Source organism: Pectinophora gossypiella, unplaced genomic scaffold, assembly GCF_024362695.1.
Source record: "Pectinophora gossypiella unplaced genomic scaffold, ilPecGoss1.1 Pgos_49, whole genome shotgun sequence".
NCBI lineage: Eukaryota > Metazoa > Arthropoda > Insecta > Lepidoptera > Gelechiidae > Pectinophora > Pectinophora gossypiella.
Genome location: NW_026063259.1, coordinates 33052 through 45438, shown reverse-complemented (window position 1 = coordinate 45438; position 12387 = coordinate 33052). Strand labels below are relative to the sequence as shown.

The 12387-nt window shown below is 41.9% G+C and overlaps 1 long non-coding RNA gene across 1 annotated transcript; it reads right to left on the bottom strand.

Annotated features, from left to right (window-relative positions):
* Positions 1-1578: 1578 nt before the first annotated feature.
* On the bottom strand, positions 1579-2782 carry LOC126381393 (uncharacterized). The gene is made up of 2 exons (XR_007568798.1): positions 2592-2782; positions 1579-1841 (listed from the first exon to the last, which is right to left on the bottom strand). It is a non-coding gene; the product is annotated as an uncharacterized LOC126381393 (long non-coding RNA).
* Between the last annotated feature and the right edge of the window lie 9605 nt (positions 2783-12387).

Genomic DNA, 12387 nt, shown 5'->3' with positions numbered 1-12387 from the left:
TACTGTATCTCTATGTAATATTTTTGTTTGGTATCCTGCTCGATAGAAAGCAAGATACATCGAAATGTAATTAGCACAGGCTTAAATAAGGAGAAGGCGTCCTTCAGAAGAGAGAATTATCTCGTTTCATGGTCTGAATCTAATTGTTTCTTAATTTCTTGTTTCGTAAATTAGGATATTTAGGAAATCTGGAAAATACAATATCTTTATGTAATCTTCATCCAAATCGGAAACAGGTCGAAAAATAAATTAAACGTGAATAGAATAACGCAACATGTAGATGTTACATTCAAACATAATATTATGTTATCGATATCAAAGGACAACACTACTTATAATACTTTGGGTACATGATCTGTCAAAGCTGATTAACGTAAAATGTGAAATCAATTATTTGTACAAATGTGACGGCTTTGCTGAAAATATGCGCCTGCATCGTGTTTAGGGCTCAATAAACTTTACAAAAACCAGACCAGGTAATGTATTTCTTGCACACAAACATGTATTATGTGGTCGATAACTTACCCATGGTGAGACATTGTTTGATCGTTCTCCATTATAACACCCATTCTACTCTCACAACCAATAGCTACGCAAGCCATGGTTCATAATGAATAACTATTTCACAGATTGTTTATATAAAAAGTTAAAATAATGTCCCAAAACACCAAAAAACTAACGGCAGGTTTGGTATCCAGCTGACTACCACAACATCTCAAAACGGTAAACACTGACGTTCTAGACAGCGGTGTTTGTCTATGTTTGTTTCTTTTTTCCACAGAGATTGTTGCCATAGGGAAGAAAGAGAGCTGTGATAGTTTGATCGTCACTCTAAAATATTATCCGTCTATTCTATACAAGGTCTTTGACCTGTAAGAAAGAAAACCTGAAAAGAAAAAGATTAAAATTAGTAAAGAACAAAAATATACATAGCTAAAGTTATAAAGTATATACTTACCGTCGTCGCACACGCCGCCGTCGCACCGCGCCTGCGCACTGCAACCCGCGCCCGCGCGCCTCTCCCCGCTAGTTCCATGGCCAGTCTACATGGCCAGTTGCCATCCAGAGTGTCCGTTGAAACCATTGTTTGTAATATCAAGAATTGATTATAATCGTTTGAAGACTTATTTTGGAGTTATTATTGATTTTCACCAAGCAGACAACCCAGCAAGTAGGAAGGTACTTAACAGTTCTTATAATTCGATAAAGTCACTTTCACTTCTTAGGCACAAAATAAATATACTAGCACATAGAAAACAACTAATCACATCCGAATAATTTGTAATCAACGATTAAAGTATTAGGATTACGAGGAACAATTGCGATTCGTCGCAGACGTGGTGCGCTATCCGTTGACGTTTTAAAACTGACGTCCAATATGGCTGCGCCGACCATCGACACGACGCTTCGCTAAACTGACAGCTCTCAATTGACAGCTGTCAATTTCGTTCCAACGCAACTCAATAGATGGCGCTAGTGCGGCGCCGTCATATATATGTTAGAGTACGAATATTATACTCTGATCCCAAGGTAACAGTGACCTTTGTGGAGGACGCATAGCGCCAGTTAAACAATGGCTCACTGTCACGGATTACTTTTATTGGATGTTCTCTGTACGGAGTTCGACACAAGAATGGTACAACTCGTGCGGCTCGCCTTCTTATAAGGGTTGTCCCCACTACCGTACCTTGCACGTGTGTCGTAAACAAGTGCAGGTGTTGTTTGTTTGCTAGCCGCACGTGTTGTTTACAGTTAACATAATATTTAGATTTTCAATATTTCGCTGTCGCGCTATCACGGCCATACTGATACGCAGCTCGTGCTCTGAGCTTGCGTTTATTCTGAAATCTTATCTCGTATCTTTTAGTTCACTGTAGTAGCATATTCAATTTGTAATTAAGTGTTTGTGCTGTTAAGTCAGTTGTTGTAAGTCTATATCGGTGCATCGACACGAGCTTACAATTGGCAAATTCAATAATAATCGTTTCATTCTTCAAATTGCATTGTTACGCCCAGTTGCAAGTCTATATCGTTCCATCGATACGATCTCACAAATGTTGACAAGCTCAGCGGCCAAAAATATAGCTTGTTTCAACAACATCACGGTGAAAGGGACGTTTGCCAAACTCAGAGGCTTTAGTTGCTTGGATTAGCAGCAGTTCCAGTCTCAGAAATATTCGATGAACTCAGAGGCTATTTTGTGGCTTGTTTTGACAAGTGACCTTTACAACCATTTTTTTTATTTCTTGTAAACTGCTATCACGGATCATTCTAAATTCGGGTTTGGTATTAATCTGAGATGTTCATGAGCTATTGTAGTATTTTTTTTTGGCCAGGACGAAGACTTTGTATTTCGTATCGATTATTGCCAATAATTTTTACAATTTGATATGGCCCTAAATATTTAGGACCTAGCTTGTTATTAGACCATTGGGTATCTTTACAAAGCACAAAGTCTCCTGGATGAAATAATTTTACTTTAGCACATTTGGAATTGAAACGTTTCTTGCTTTCTGAAGATTGTTCGGTCATTCTGATAATCTATTAAAAGAAATGGCGGCTATCGGCAATCAAGCGCCAGCTTAGTATACAATACGCTGCCACGAAGTCACCACCACACGGCACACACGCGGCACGGCTGCCACTCTCAGACTGTGCCATGCTGTAACGCCTTCGCCGTTTGTCATTCACTCGTCGTCATGTAGCAGTGGTCACATGAAACAAAATAACTAGGTGTATTATCACATTCACATGACTCTTTCAATCGGTTTATAAAGATTTGATTAATAATAATAATAAAAAAGTTTATTCAGGTAAAATCTACGACACACATATACATTTACAACATGAAGATATACACACATTACATTAATATTTAGCTGGAAAACATAAAGGTATATGGGTGCCGCAGTTCACCAAAAAAGGCCAGGGTTCAGTGAAAATTTACCCAGAGGGCAACACTGATTTTCAACCCACGCCGATCGGTGAAACGCGAGTACCCGCACAATAAATTCTAAAAAATAAATAAAGAGTACAAAAAAAAAACGACTTAGTGTTACACATGGAAAGAAGAAACAAAACAATAAAAGAAGAAATATTGCACTAAAAGAAGGATCTATAAGTGAGTAGTGAAAACAGTGTGTAGCTATGGTGCATGTGATGTGAGTGCGATAATTAAATAAACGTCATAATATACATATAATATTTCATAATCATAATAGACAAAACGAAACGAAAACGGACATCCAGGAGCACCCAGATGTGATCTAAAGAGGCAGCAACCGCTATCCCAAGTACATCGCTGGTATACCTAACCTCTGTATTTCTAGTAGGTGATTCTTTAAATACTTTTTGAAAGTAACCTTAGAGCTCCGGTTCCTGATTGGTGGTGGAAGGTCGTTCCAGCACTTAGTAGCTTGGAAGCGGAAACTACCCCTGAAAGACACCGTCCGGTGTAAATGTCCGGCCAGAGGCGTACGAGCACTCCTGACCCCGTATCGGTCCTGAAGCACAGACATTTTTATTTTGCTACGCAGATAAATAGGCTGTCCAAACTTGATTACGTCGAAAACCAAGCATGCAAGATGTAGTTGTCTTCGTGAAGCCATATTAAGCATCGATGCGTTGTTTAAATACGGAGAAATATGGCTTCGAGGAGGAATATTAAAACAAAACCTACAGCAGGCATTCTGGATACGCTGAATAAGCCGCTGGGTACGCTTTAATAAGCGGGGACCATAAACAATATCAGCGTAGTTCAGTCTCGAGAGGACAAGAGATTCACACAGAGTGATTCGTACTCTTTCACTCAAAAGATTACGGATCTTATATAAAACCTTTAGGCGAAACATACAGCTCCTGACCAAGCTCAAGACATGGGATTCAAAACGGAGCTGGGAGTCAATAGTGATACCCAGGCTTTTTGCCTCCTCCACTCGTTCCACCGCTTGATCCTGTATATGAACCACCGGATCCCTAGACAAAATCGCCTCGACTTGCTTTTTAGTACCAAGAACCATAAATTTAGATTTTGCCGGGTTCAGTACCAAAGCATTGCTGCATGACCAATCTACTATCCTACTCAGATCATCGTTCATCTTCCTCAGTAAAACAGACGTGGTATTAGGAGAATCTGAAATATAAAGTTGGACATCATCCGCATAGCAATGGTACTTACAATGCTTTATCACTGACACTAAATCTGCACAATAGATAATAAATAAGAGAGGTCCAACAATAGAGCCCTGCGGCACCCCGCAAGTCACCTGCCTTGGAGCAGAAACAATAAAACTGCCGTCATCTTTCGGTAACTTCACCGACTGAAAACGCTGGTCAAGATAATTCTCAAACCAAGCAGCAGACAAGACATCTAGTCCATAGTATTTTAGCTTGGCCACTAAGAGGGAGGTGTTAATGCAATCAAAAGCCCGCGAGAAGTCGAGCAAGGCCAGAATAGTACCATGGCCAACATCCTGCTCGGACAAGACATTATCCACAACATCCAACAGAGCAGTGCAAGTTCCACGGCCCTTCCTGAAGCCCGATTGGACCTCTGGCAGAATGCTATGCTTCTCCACGTAATTATATAACTGGACATAGACAGCCTTTTCCAAAATCTTTGAGAGGAATGGCAAAATACTGATTGGTCTAAGGTCCCTGAGACTACTAGGATCATTATTTTTCGGAATCGGTGTGACAAGTGCATTTTTCCATTGCCTAGGAACTGTACCAGATAGAATGGATCTATTGATAATGTCAGTTATAACCCTCAGAGTACGCGGGAAACTTAAGAGAATCATATCTCTACTTATACCATCCAAGCCGACGGCATTAGACTTAACGGACAGAATGAAATTATGTATGTCTCTCTCACTGATTACTTTGAAGTGGAAGTGTGAGTTAGGATAACGACAACGATCATTATAATATGAGAGTTGCGACGAAGGGATACTTCCATCACCAGGAATTGTCAAGAAGTGATCGTTAATAGCATCTGGGTCACTGAAACACTCGGGCAACTTTTTATTTTCATTTGGATCTATCAGAATTTTTGATTTTAAATTGCACCAAAAGGTTCTACTATTGCACGGCACCGAATTTATATAATGATTAAAATACGCCTGCCTTTCACGCAATATGCTACTCTCAACCAACTTCTTGTATTCCTTCAAAGCACACTTGTCGACGTCTGACTTGGTCCTACGATACTTCCTCAGCGCTTCATCGCGAAGGCGCGTCATCAACCTAATCGTGTCAGTTATCCAAGGCAGCGTACGTTCATACTTCAGCCTAACAGTCTTAAAAGGGGCATGTCTGTCGTATAAATGTAAGAGTAACTCATTAAACCTGTCAACCATATCATCCACCGTTGGCAAAACTGAAACCGACTCCCAGTCCAGAGAATTTAGATCTTCATTAAAAAGATGGAGATCTATGTCTTTCAAAGGTCGAAAAGTTAGGCAGCGCGGGGGCATTTTTAACTTTTTTACCTTAAGAGAAAGGTTAACCATAGAGTGCCCAAGGGGGGAGCCGGTAATATTAGTAACAGTAACGTCAGTTACTTGTGTATTGGTACATACGACATCAATTAAAGTAGCTGATTCTGATGTGAAGTGAGTCGGCTCAGTCACTACTTGCTCAAGTTCCATATAAGATAAGAACTGCATAAACTTAACTGTATCTCCTCTGTTACTCTGGAGCATGTCTATATTAATATCGCTTAACAATACTACAGTGTCAAAGTGTGAGAAAAATGAAACAGATTGTGTGAGCCCATCAATAAACTTATCAACATTAACCCATTGACTTCTATATGCAGTTCCGATTATAACTCTTTGTCCATTTAGTTTAGTTGAAAGCCACATCTGTTCAATGTCCCCGTCCGGGAATTTCTCATAGCGAACTCGAATTCCGCGATGAATGTAAAATCCGACCCCACCACCTCGCCCGCCCCGCATATGCTGCGGCCGCTGAGAGATGCGCAGTCGATAGCCGGGAACGGACGGCGCGCGCGCCTCTTCACCCTCTGGAATCCAAGTCTCGTTAATCGCCACGATATCTGGCTGAAAACGATCCATAGCAAGTTGAAGAGAGCAGTGACCAGTGTTCAGTGATCCCGCGTTAAAAAGTCCTAATTTAAAGTATTTATTGCGATTAGCCATCAAGCAAGTGAAAGTGAGACAAGCGAAAGATATACGCATACACGTACGTGTATACCTACCACTATGAAGAGAGCGATGTCTGCGCAGGTAAGAGGCAACATACATATATATAGCTTATGGTAGGCATTATACACTTGTTTATAGCTTCGAACGATCATAACGGGATGTAAATAAGATGTTATTTCGCAGTTTAAAATGAGCTCATGTGGCCTGCCTACTGAATAATTAGTCTGTAATATAAGTCTCGCAACAAATAGAATAAAATGTGTGATATACATAATTACATAGCGTGTAATAAATTTTGCTGTAAGTTTAAATATGTTTAACTGTATCATTTTTTGTTGCAGTGACAAATTATAATCCTTCCTTTGCACAGCTGAAGAGTTTCGAAAGACTAACAATGTTACAAACAGTATTATATGAGTTAGTTGGATAAAAAGTACGATAACCCTGCACAACAGATTACAAACAGGTGAGTACAATAACAAGTGTAGACCGAAATACAACACACAAGACCTTTGAGTCATTATGACATAGGATATACACAAATTATAATTATTCTTATTGACATTTGCAGATTCGAGACCCTCGCAACAGTGCCCATAAGCCAAACAGAAGCTACACAACAACATACAATAAAATAAAGAAATCAGCCTCAGATATTTAGCGACTAAAATAGTAAGTAACACGAGATATAATAAAATACGATTAGTTTTACAACTAGGACATGGAAAGTTAATTGTTATTATCAATTTTAGGTGAGCCAACAACAGCCATGCCAAAAACCCGTTCGAGATCTGCTTCCGTGCGAATACGGTGACGCGGCACTCCCTGACCACCATGCTGCCTTGCGTAGATGCGGCCATCTCGGGTCCATACAAAGCGCCATTTGTGGCGTTCTCCCGCCTCGCGTGCCAGATGGAACAGGCGACGATTAGCACGCGTCAACCTCTCGTTGACGTAGAATTTGCGCGGTTGACCGGGCAGATGTAGACCTTCAGTAGTGGCCCCACGACGAACACGAGCCTCCCGCAGCAAGTCATCCCGCACGGAGCGACGCACCAGCCGGACGACAATAGGCCGCGGGCGCGACAAAGAGCTTCCCTCCGACGGTTCTGGCAAGCGGCCCACTCGCACGGCGCTCACCACATCCTGCTGAGACAGCTGTACACCAAGCTTATTAGCAATATTGATAGCGATGTGCTGCAATCCTTCCCCCTTCTGTTCTGGTATACACGTGATTTCCACATCATTAAATAACAGCTCTTGATCACGTTCATTCAATTCAGTCTTTAGTGTTTCAATTGTGCTGAGCAATTCACTATTGCTACCTGCATTTTCCCGGCCGACGCCACCCTCAAGCTTATCCAAACGCTCCGCTAACTGGTCGAGACGCTGTTCATTTGATTGAACACGCTCCAGCAGGCCGGCTATATTATTATTTAATGCTTGGAACTGTAGACGCGTAGCTCGCAACTCCTCTCTAAATTCGCGCATTTCATCCGCCAAATTATGTGTGTCAGCAGTGTTACTATGCACGAGTTTATCCTCAGCACCTATTTCGGGCACATGCACCGGACTTTTCACGGTCGCTCCCCGACGCTGCGTCACATTAAAGTCACATCCTGTATCCCGCACAGTTTTTTCACCCTTCTTCGGCTCCTTGCATCTGCATGTTGCGCATTGCCAGTTTAGGCGAACATTGTAGAACCTCTGTTCAGAGACATTAGCGCAAGTTAAATCGTAATATCCATTGCATAAAGAACAACGGAGGCAACGCTTACTATCGATGGCCTTTTTGCATGTAGCACAAATAATCGCTTCCAGTGGCATTGTGTGACGGGGTCGAAAGTGCAAAGCGCAAGTTTCCACAGAAAAATAAAAGCAAAAAAGTGGAGCTGCAGAGGGAGGACCCGAACCGGGGGTCTTCAAGACTTCAAAAATAAAAAATAAAATGCCAAAAAGTCGTAGTGCGGAAGGAGGAATCGAACCGGGTGTCTTTGGTTCTTCAGACCGTCGCTCGCCACCCGCGCCAAGAAGAGTATTGAGATGAGTTGTGAATTAAGTTGTCTCTATATGACGAATGTTGACAACTTGGCGGAGGGGTCAATGAACGACTGGCGATCAAGGTCTCACAACGCCAGTCACAGTCACACTTAACCGCCAGTTTAAATATTAATTCACCAATTTCTCCACAGTCACAATACGCACAGTCACAACAATTACACCAAATCAAAACACGCAGTTTGTAGTTTATTTCTATATAACTTTCAATACCAAGTTAACACTTTTAGAGCAAAATTTTAATTAAATAATACGGAACGTACTCAAACACGTCAGGTCACTATAAACGCTCCCCGCGTCCCCATGATTAATGACGGTAGATTACAAATCACGTTGTAATTTAACGAAAGTTCATTTATTGCTTGGAGTGAGAAAATACAGCTTAAACCACGCAGCGTTAGCGTGTCTGCACCAATTCAAAACATTTTTAGACCAAAATACCAAGATTTGACGATGATGAAAACCGATTTGAAAACGCGGTTTGAATTATGATTGACACGTATTGCGGGAATATGTCTCGTCAATTTTGTTTTAAAATAAGAGAAATAGTACTTTCCAAGTTAACCTTAAATCAATTTCCTCATTATTAAAAATTAAAATACACCCAGCAATGAAGTCAATAACAATAAAGTTCCAGTATGAAAACGACTCACCGTAACAATAGTATTCAAATGCAGGTAGGCACAATTATCCTCGATCCTGACTCCATCCACGATTATTATCTTATCAGGATAATACGAGTATTTGAAACTTAGTTTCATCCTTTGTGGCCGTCTTTTTCAATATAATGGGTGGGCAGCAGGACGATCCTCTACTTCTGATGTTAGAGTACGAATATTATACTCTGATCCCAAGGTAACAGTGACCTTTGTGGAGGACGCATAGCGCCAGTTAAACAATGGCTCACTGTCACGGATTACTTTTATCGGATGTTCTCTGTACGGAGTTCGACACAAGAATGGTACAACTTGTGCGGCTCGCCTTCTTATAAGGGTTGTCCCCACTACCGTACCTTGCACGTGTGTCGTGAACAAGTGCAGGTGTTGTTTGTTTGCTAGCCGCACGTGTTGTTTACAGTTAACATAATATTTAGATTTTCAATATTTCGCTGTCGCGCTATCATATATATATAAATAAGCAGTTTTTTTTTACATGAATGCATATTGTACCATATTTGGCCAGTCAACTTAATACTACGTTACTGCATGTTGTACCAAATATGGTACACTGATATTATTGGGATTTTTCTCAGCTTTCCTAGTGTATTTAATTTTTTTCTTATTTTTCCTATGCTCTAAAAAGTACATTTTACCTAGTAAATTAATTTGAGCTTAATCAAAAAATCCATGCGGTAAAAGGTTAAGAAATGCTCATTCTTGTGCACTGAAATTGAGTACCTGGGGCGCGTGATATCTAATGGCGAAGTTCGACCCTCGCCGGGTAAGGTTCAAGCTTTAGTTAGATCTAGTCCGCCACGAAGTGTGAAGCAAGTACGCCAATTTCTGGGATTGGCAGGCTATTTCCGCAAATATATCCCAAATTACTTGACTAAGACGGCATGCATAGCGCGCTTAACTCGCAAGGAGGTTCCGTTTGTCTGGGAACATGAGCAAGAACTGTTTGTTTGTTTGTTTGCCTGCTTGCCTGCTTGCCTGCTTGCCTGCTTGCCTGCTTGCCTGCTTGCCTGCTTGCCTGCTTGCCTGCTTGCCTGCTTGCCTGCTTGCCTGCTTGCCTGCTTGCCTGCTTGCCTGCTTGCCTGCTTGCCTGCTTGCCTGCTTGCCTGCTTGCCTGCTTGCCTGCTTGCCTGCTTGCCTGCTTGCCTGCTTGCCTGCTTGCCTGCTTGCCTGCTTGCCTGCTTGCCTGCTTGCCTGCTTGCCTGCTTGCCTGCTTGCCTGCTTGCCTGCTTGCCTGCTTGCCTGCTTGCCTGCTTGCCTGCTTGCCTGCTTGCCTGCTTGCCTGCTTGCCTGCTTGCCTGTTTGTTTGTTTGTTTGTTTGTTTGTTTGTTTGTTTGTTTGTTTGTTTGTTTGTTTGTTTGTTTGTTTGTTACGTCATCATCCCCTATGTATAATGCTGACTACACCCCAACGCTGCACACGGCACTAATATATGACGCCATTGATGGCCTAGATTATTTCGCAATAGAAACTGGAAACTGCTGAAGCAGCGGCGCATCGGAAGCGCGTGTGACCTCGAAGACGAGCCCTGGGAACCACTTTGACACACGCATCGGTCGGGTCGAGTTGTGGATTAGTATTAAGTTAATTAAGTAAAACAGTGTATTTTTAAGTACATAAGTCATTGTTTGACGTGTATAGCACACAAACGGGTTCCCCGTGCTCCACTCCAACCCATCACTTCCTGGCAGAAACCTGATGTTCCCTTTGATACTGAAACAAAATATCTTTTGCTTACCTTTATAGGAAGGTAAAATAGACAAGGTGTTATGATAATACCGATATGTTTCAGAAAATTTATAAAGTGGTGTTTACCTGAAGGGCACAGCTAGATGTTATAGACCGGTGAGCATGAGACAAAGAAAACTCCCTTTGAATTCGTACAATGTATATTTTATAATATAATATTAAAGTACAACCATGGGCAGGTAAAAACCCTATGGAGGGAGACAGGTCGCGCTTTGGTCCGTCAGGTTAATTGCCACTCCGTAACAACCATGGGATATCACTATGTTTAAAACACTGTCCGTACACCTGTAGGCACCTCACTTACTCGAGGACCTCCGACTATCAGGCCTACCTGAGGCGTCCCGGTATACCGTACAGGGGTTGTGTTGAGGCCGGCTCAGGCCAGGGCGTGCTGGACGATGGCGGCGCAGCGGACCAACTGTTACGCAGCTGGCGGGCTGCACGTCCACCGGTCAACCTCGCAGTCCTTCACCGGGCCTTATCCGGAGTGTTGACAAAAGGAGAGGCGCGGCACATCCACATGCGCGCCGCACAAAGGAAAGCTTCGAAGTGCAAACAACCAAGGCAAGCTCCGCCGTAATGAAGCTTGAAATAACTTGCAAACGCAGAAGAAAACAGTAGGAATCTTCATTCACAAAACATTGTTGAAATCATCTGATCCAATCATAAACTTCTTCTTACATTAAACTAGCAAAACGTTAGACGTTAAAAACTTGCAAAAAAACGTTAAAACTTTAAAACGTTAAAAACTTAAAGAAAAAAAAACCCCATAGGTTCATCCGGGATAGTTGGGCATCGCTCGGATGAAACCTAAACCCACCCACTGGACCTTCGGCGATGGGATTTCAGTGATGTTGCATCTCGGTTAAGCTATTTCTATTAATCAAGACATCGGCTCTTGATGCCGCCGAAACATTGTGGCTTTAATTTGCCCACATTCGGGTTTCGGCAATGGAGTCTCCGGCGCTCTCGCGACGACCCCACTTTCCCAAAACCTGTCTCTCAGCTGAGCCAGCTGTCAGTCTGACACACGAACCAACAATGTTGCCAACCAAAATAAAATCTACCAAACCATAAATTCGCCGAATCAACGACAACAATCGATCGACTTGTTTGATCCCAAAATTTAAACAATATAATTATAATATATCAAAAATAAATGTTGCAGATAATTTTAATATACCAAATTTTGAAGAAAATAAAATAATTAAAAATATTCGGGCCCATCGATAACCCTGCAGCGCCATCTGTGATTTCCTGCGGGTAAAATATAAAAACAATGTTATATCGCCAGAAACCACAAGATGTCGCTACAAGGCTCGTTGGTCCGAAATGCTTCGTTACAATACCCCCCTACCCACGAGAGGTTTCGAACTGGGTGAGAAACACGGCTGCCCTCAGCCATAGAGCCTGGAGCGCACAACCAGTCTAAATTTAAAAAAAAAAAAAACTGTCTCTAAAGACGAGACGACAAAACAATTCTATGGACGTAACGAAGCACAACTCAAACTTATAAACAGCACAACCCTAAGCACAACAATTACCCCGACCTGTTATTCTTCACCATTCATTGATCACCTTTCACTTCTTTCATAAAGTAGCACCCAGTATCCATTTCACTGGATGTTACCCACAATCATACCCCTGTTGAGCTGACGACTCTCATAGTGTCACTCGATACCCCTATTCTAAAGACAAAGACAAAAAACAAAACAACAGTTGTTAGAGGCTTATTTAAG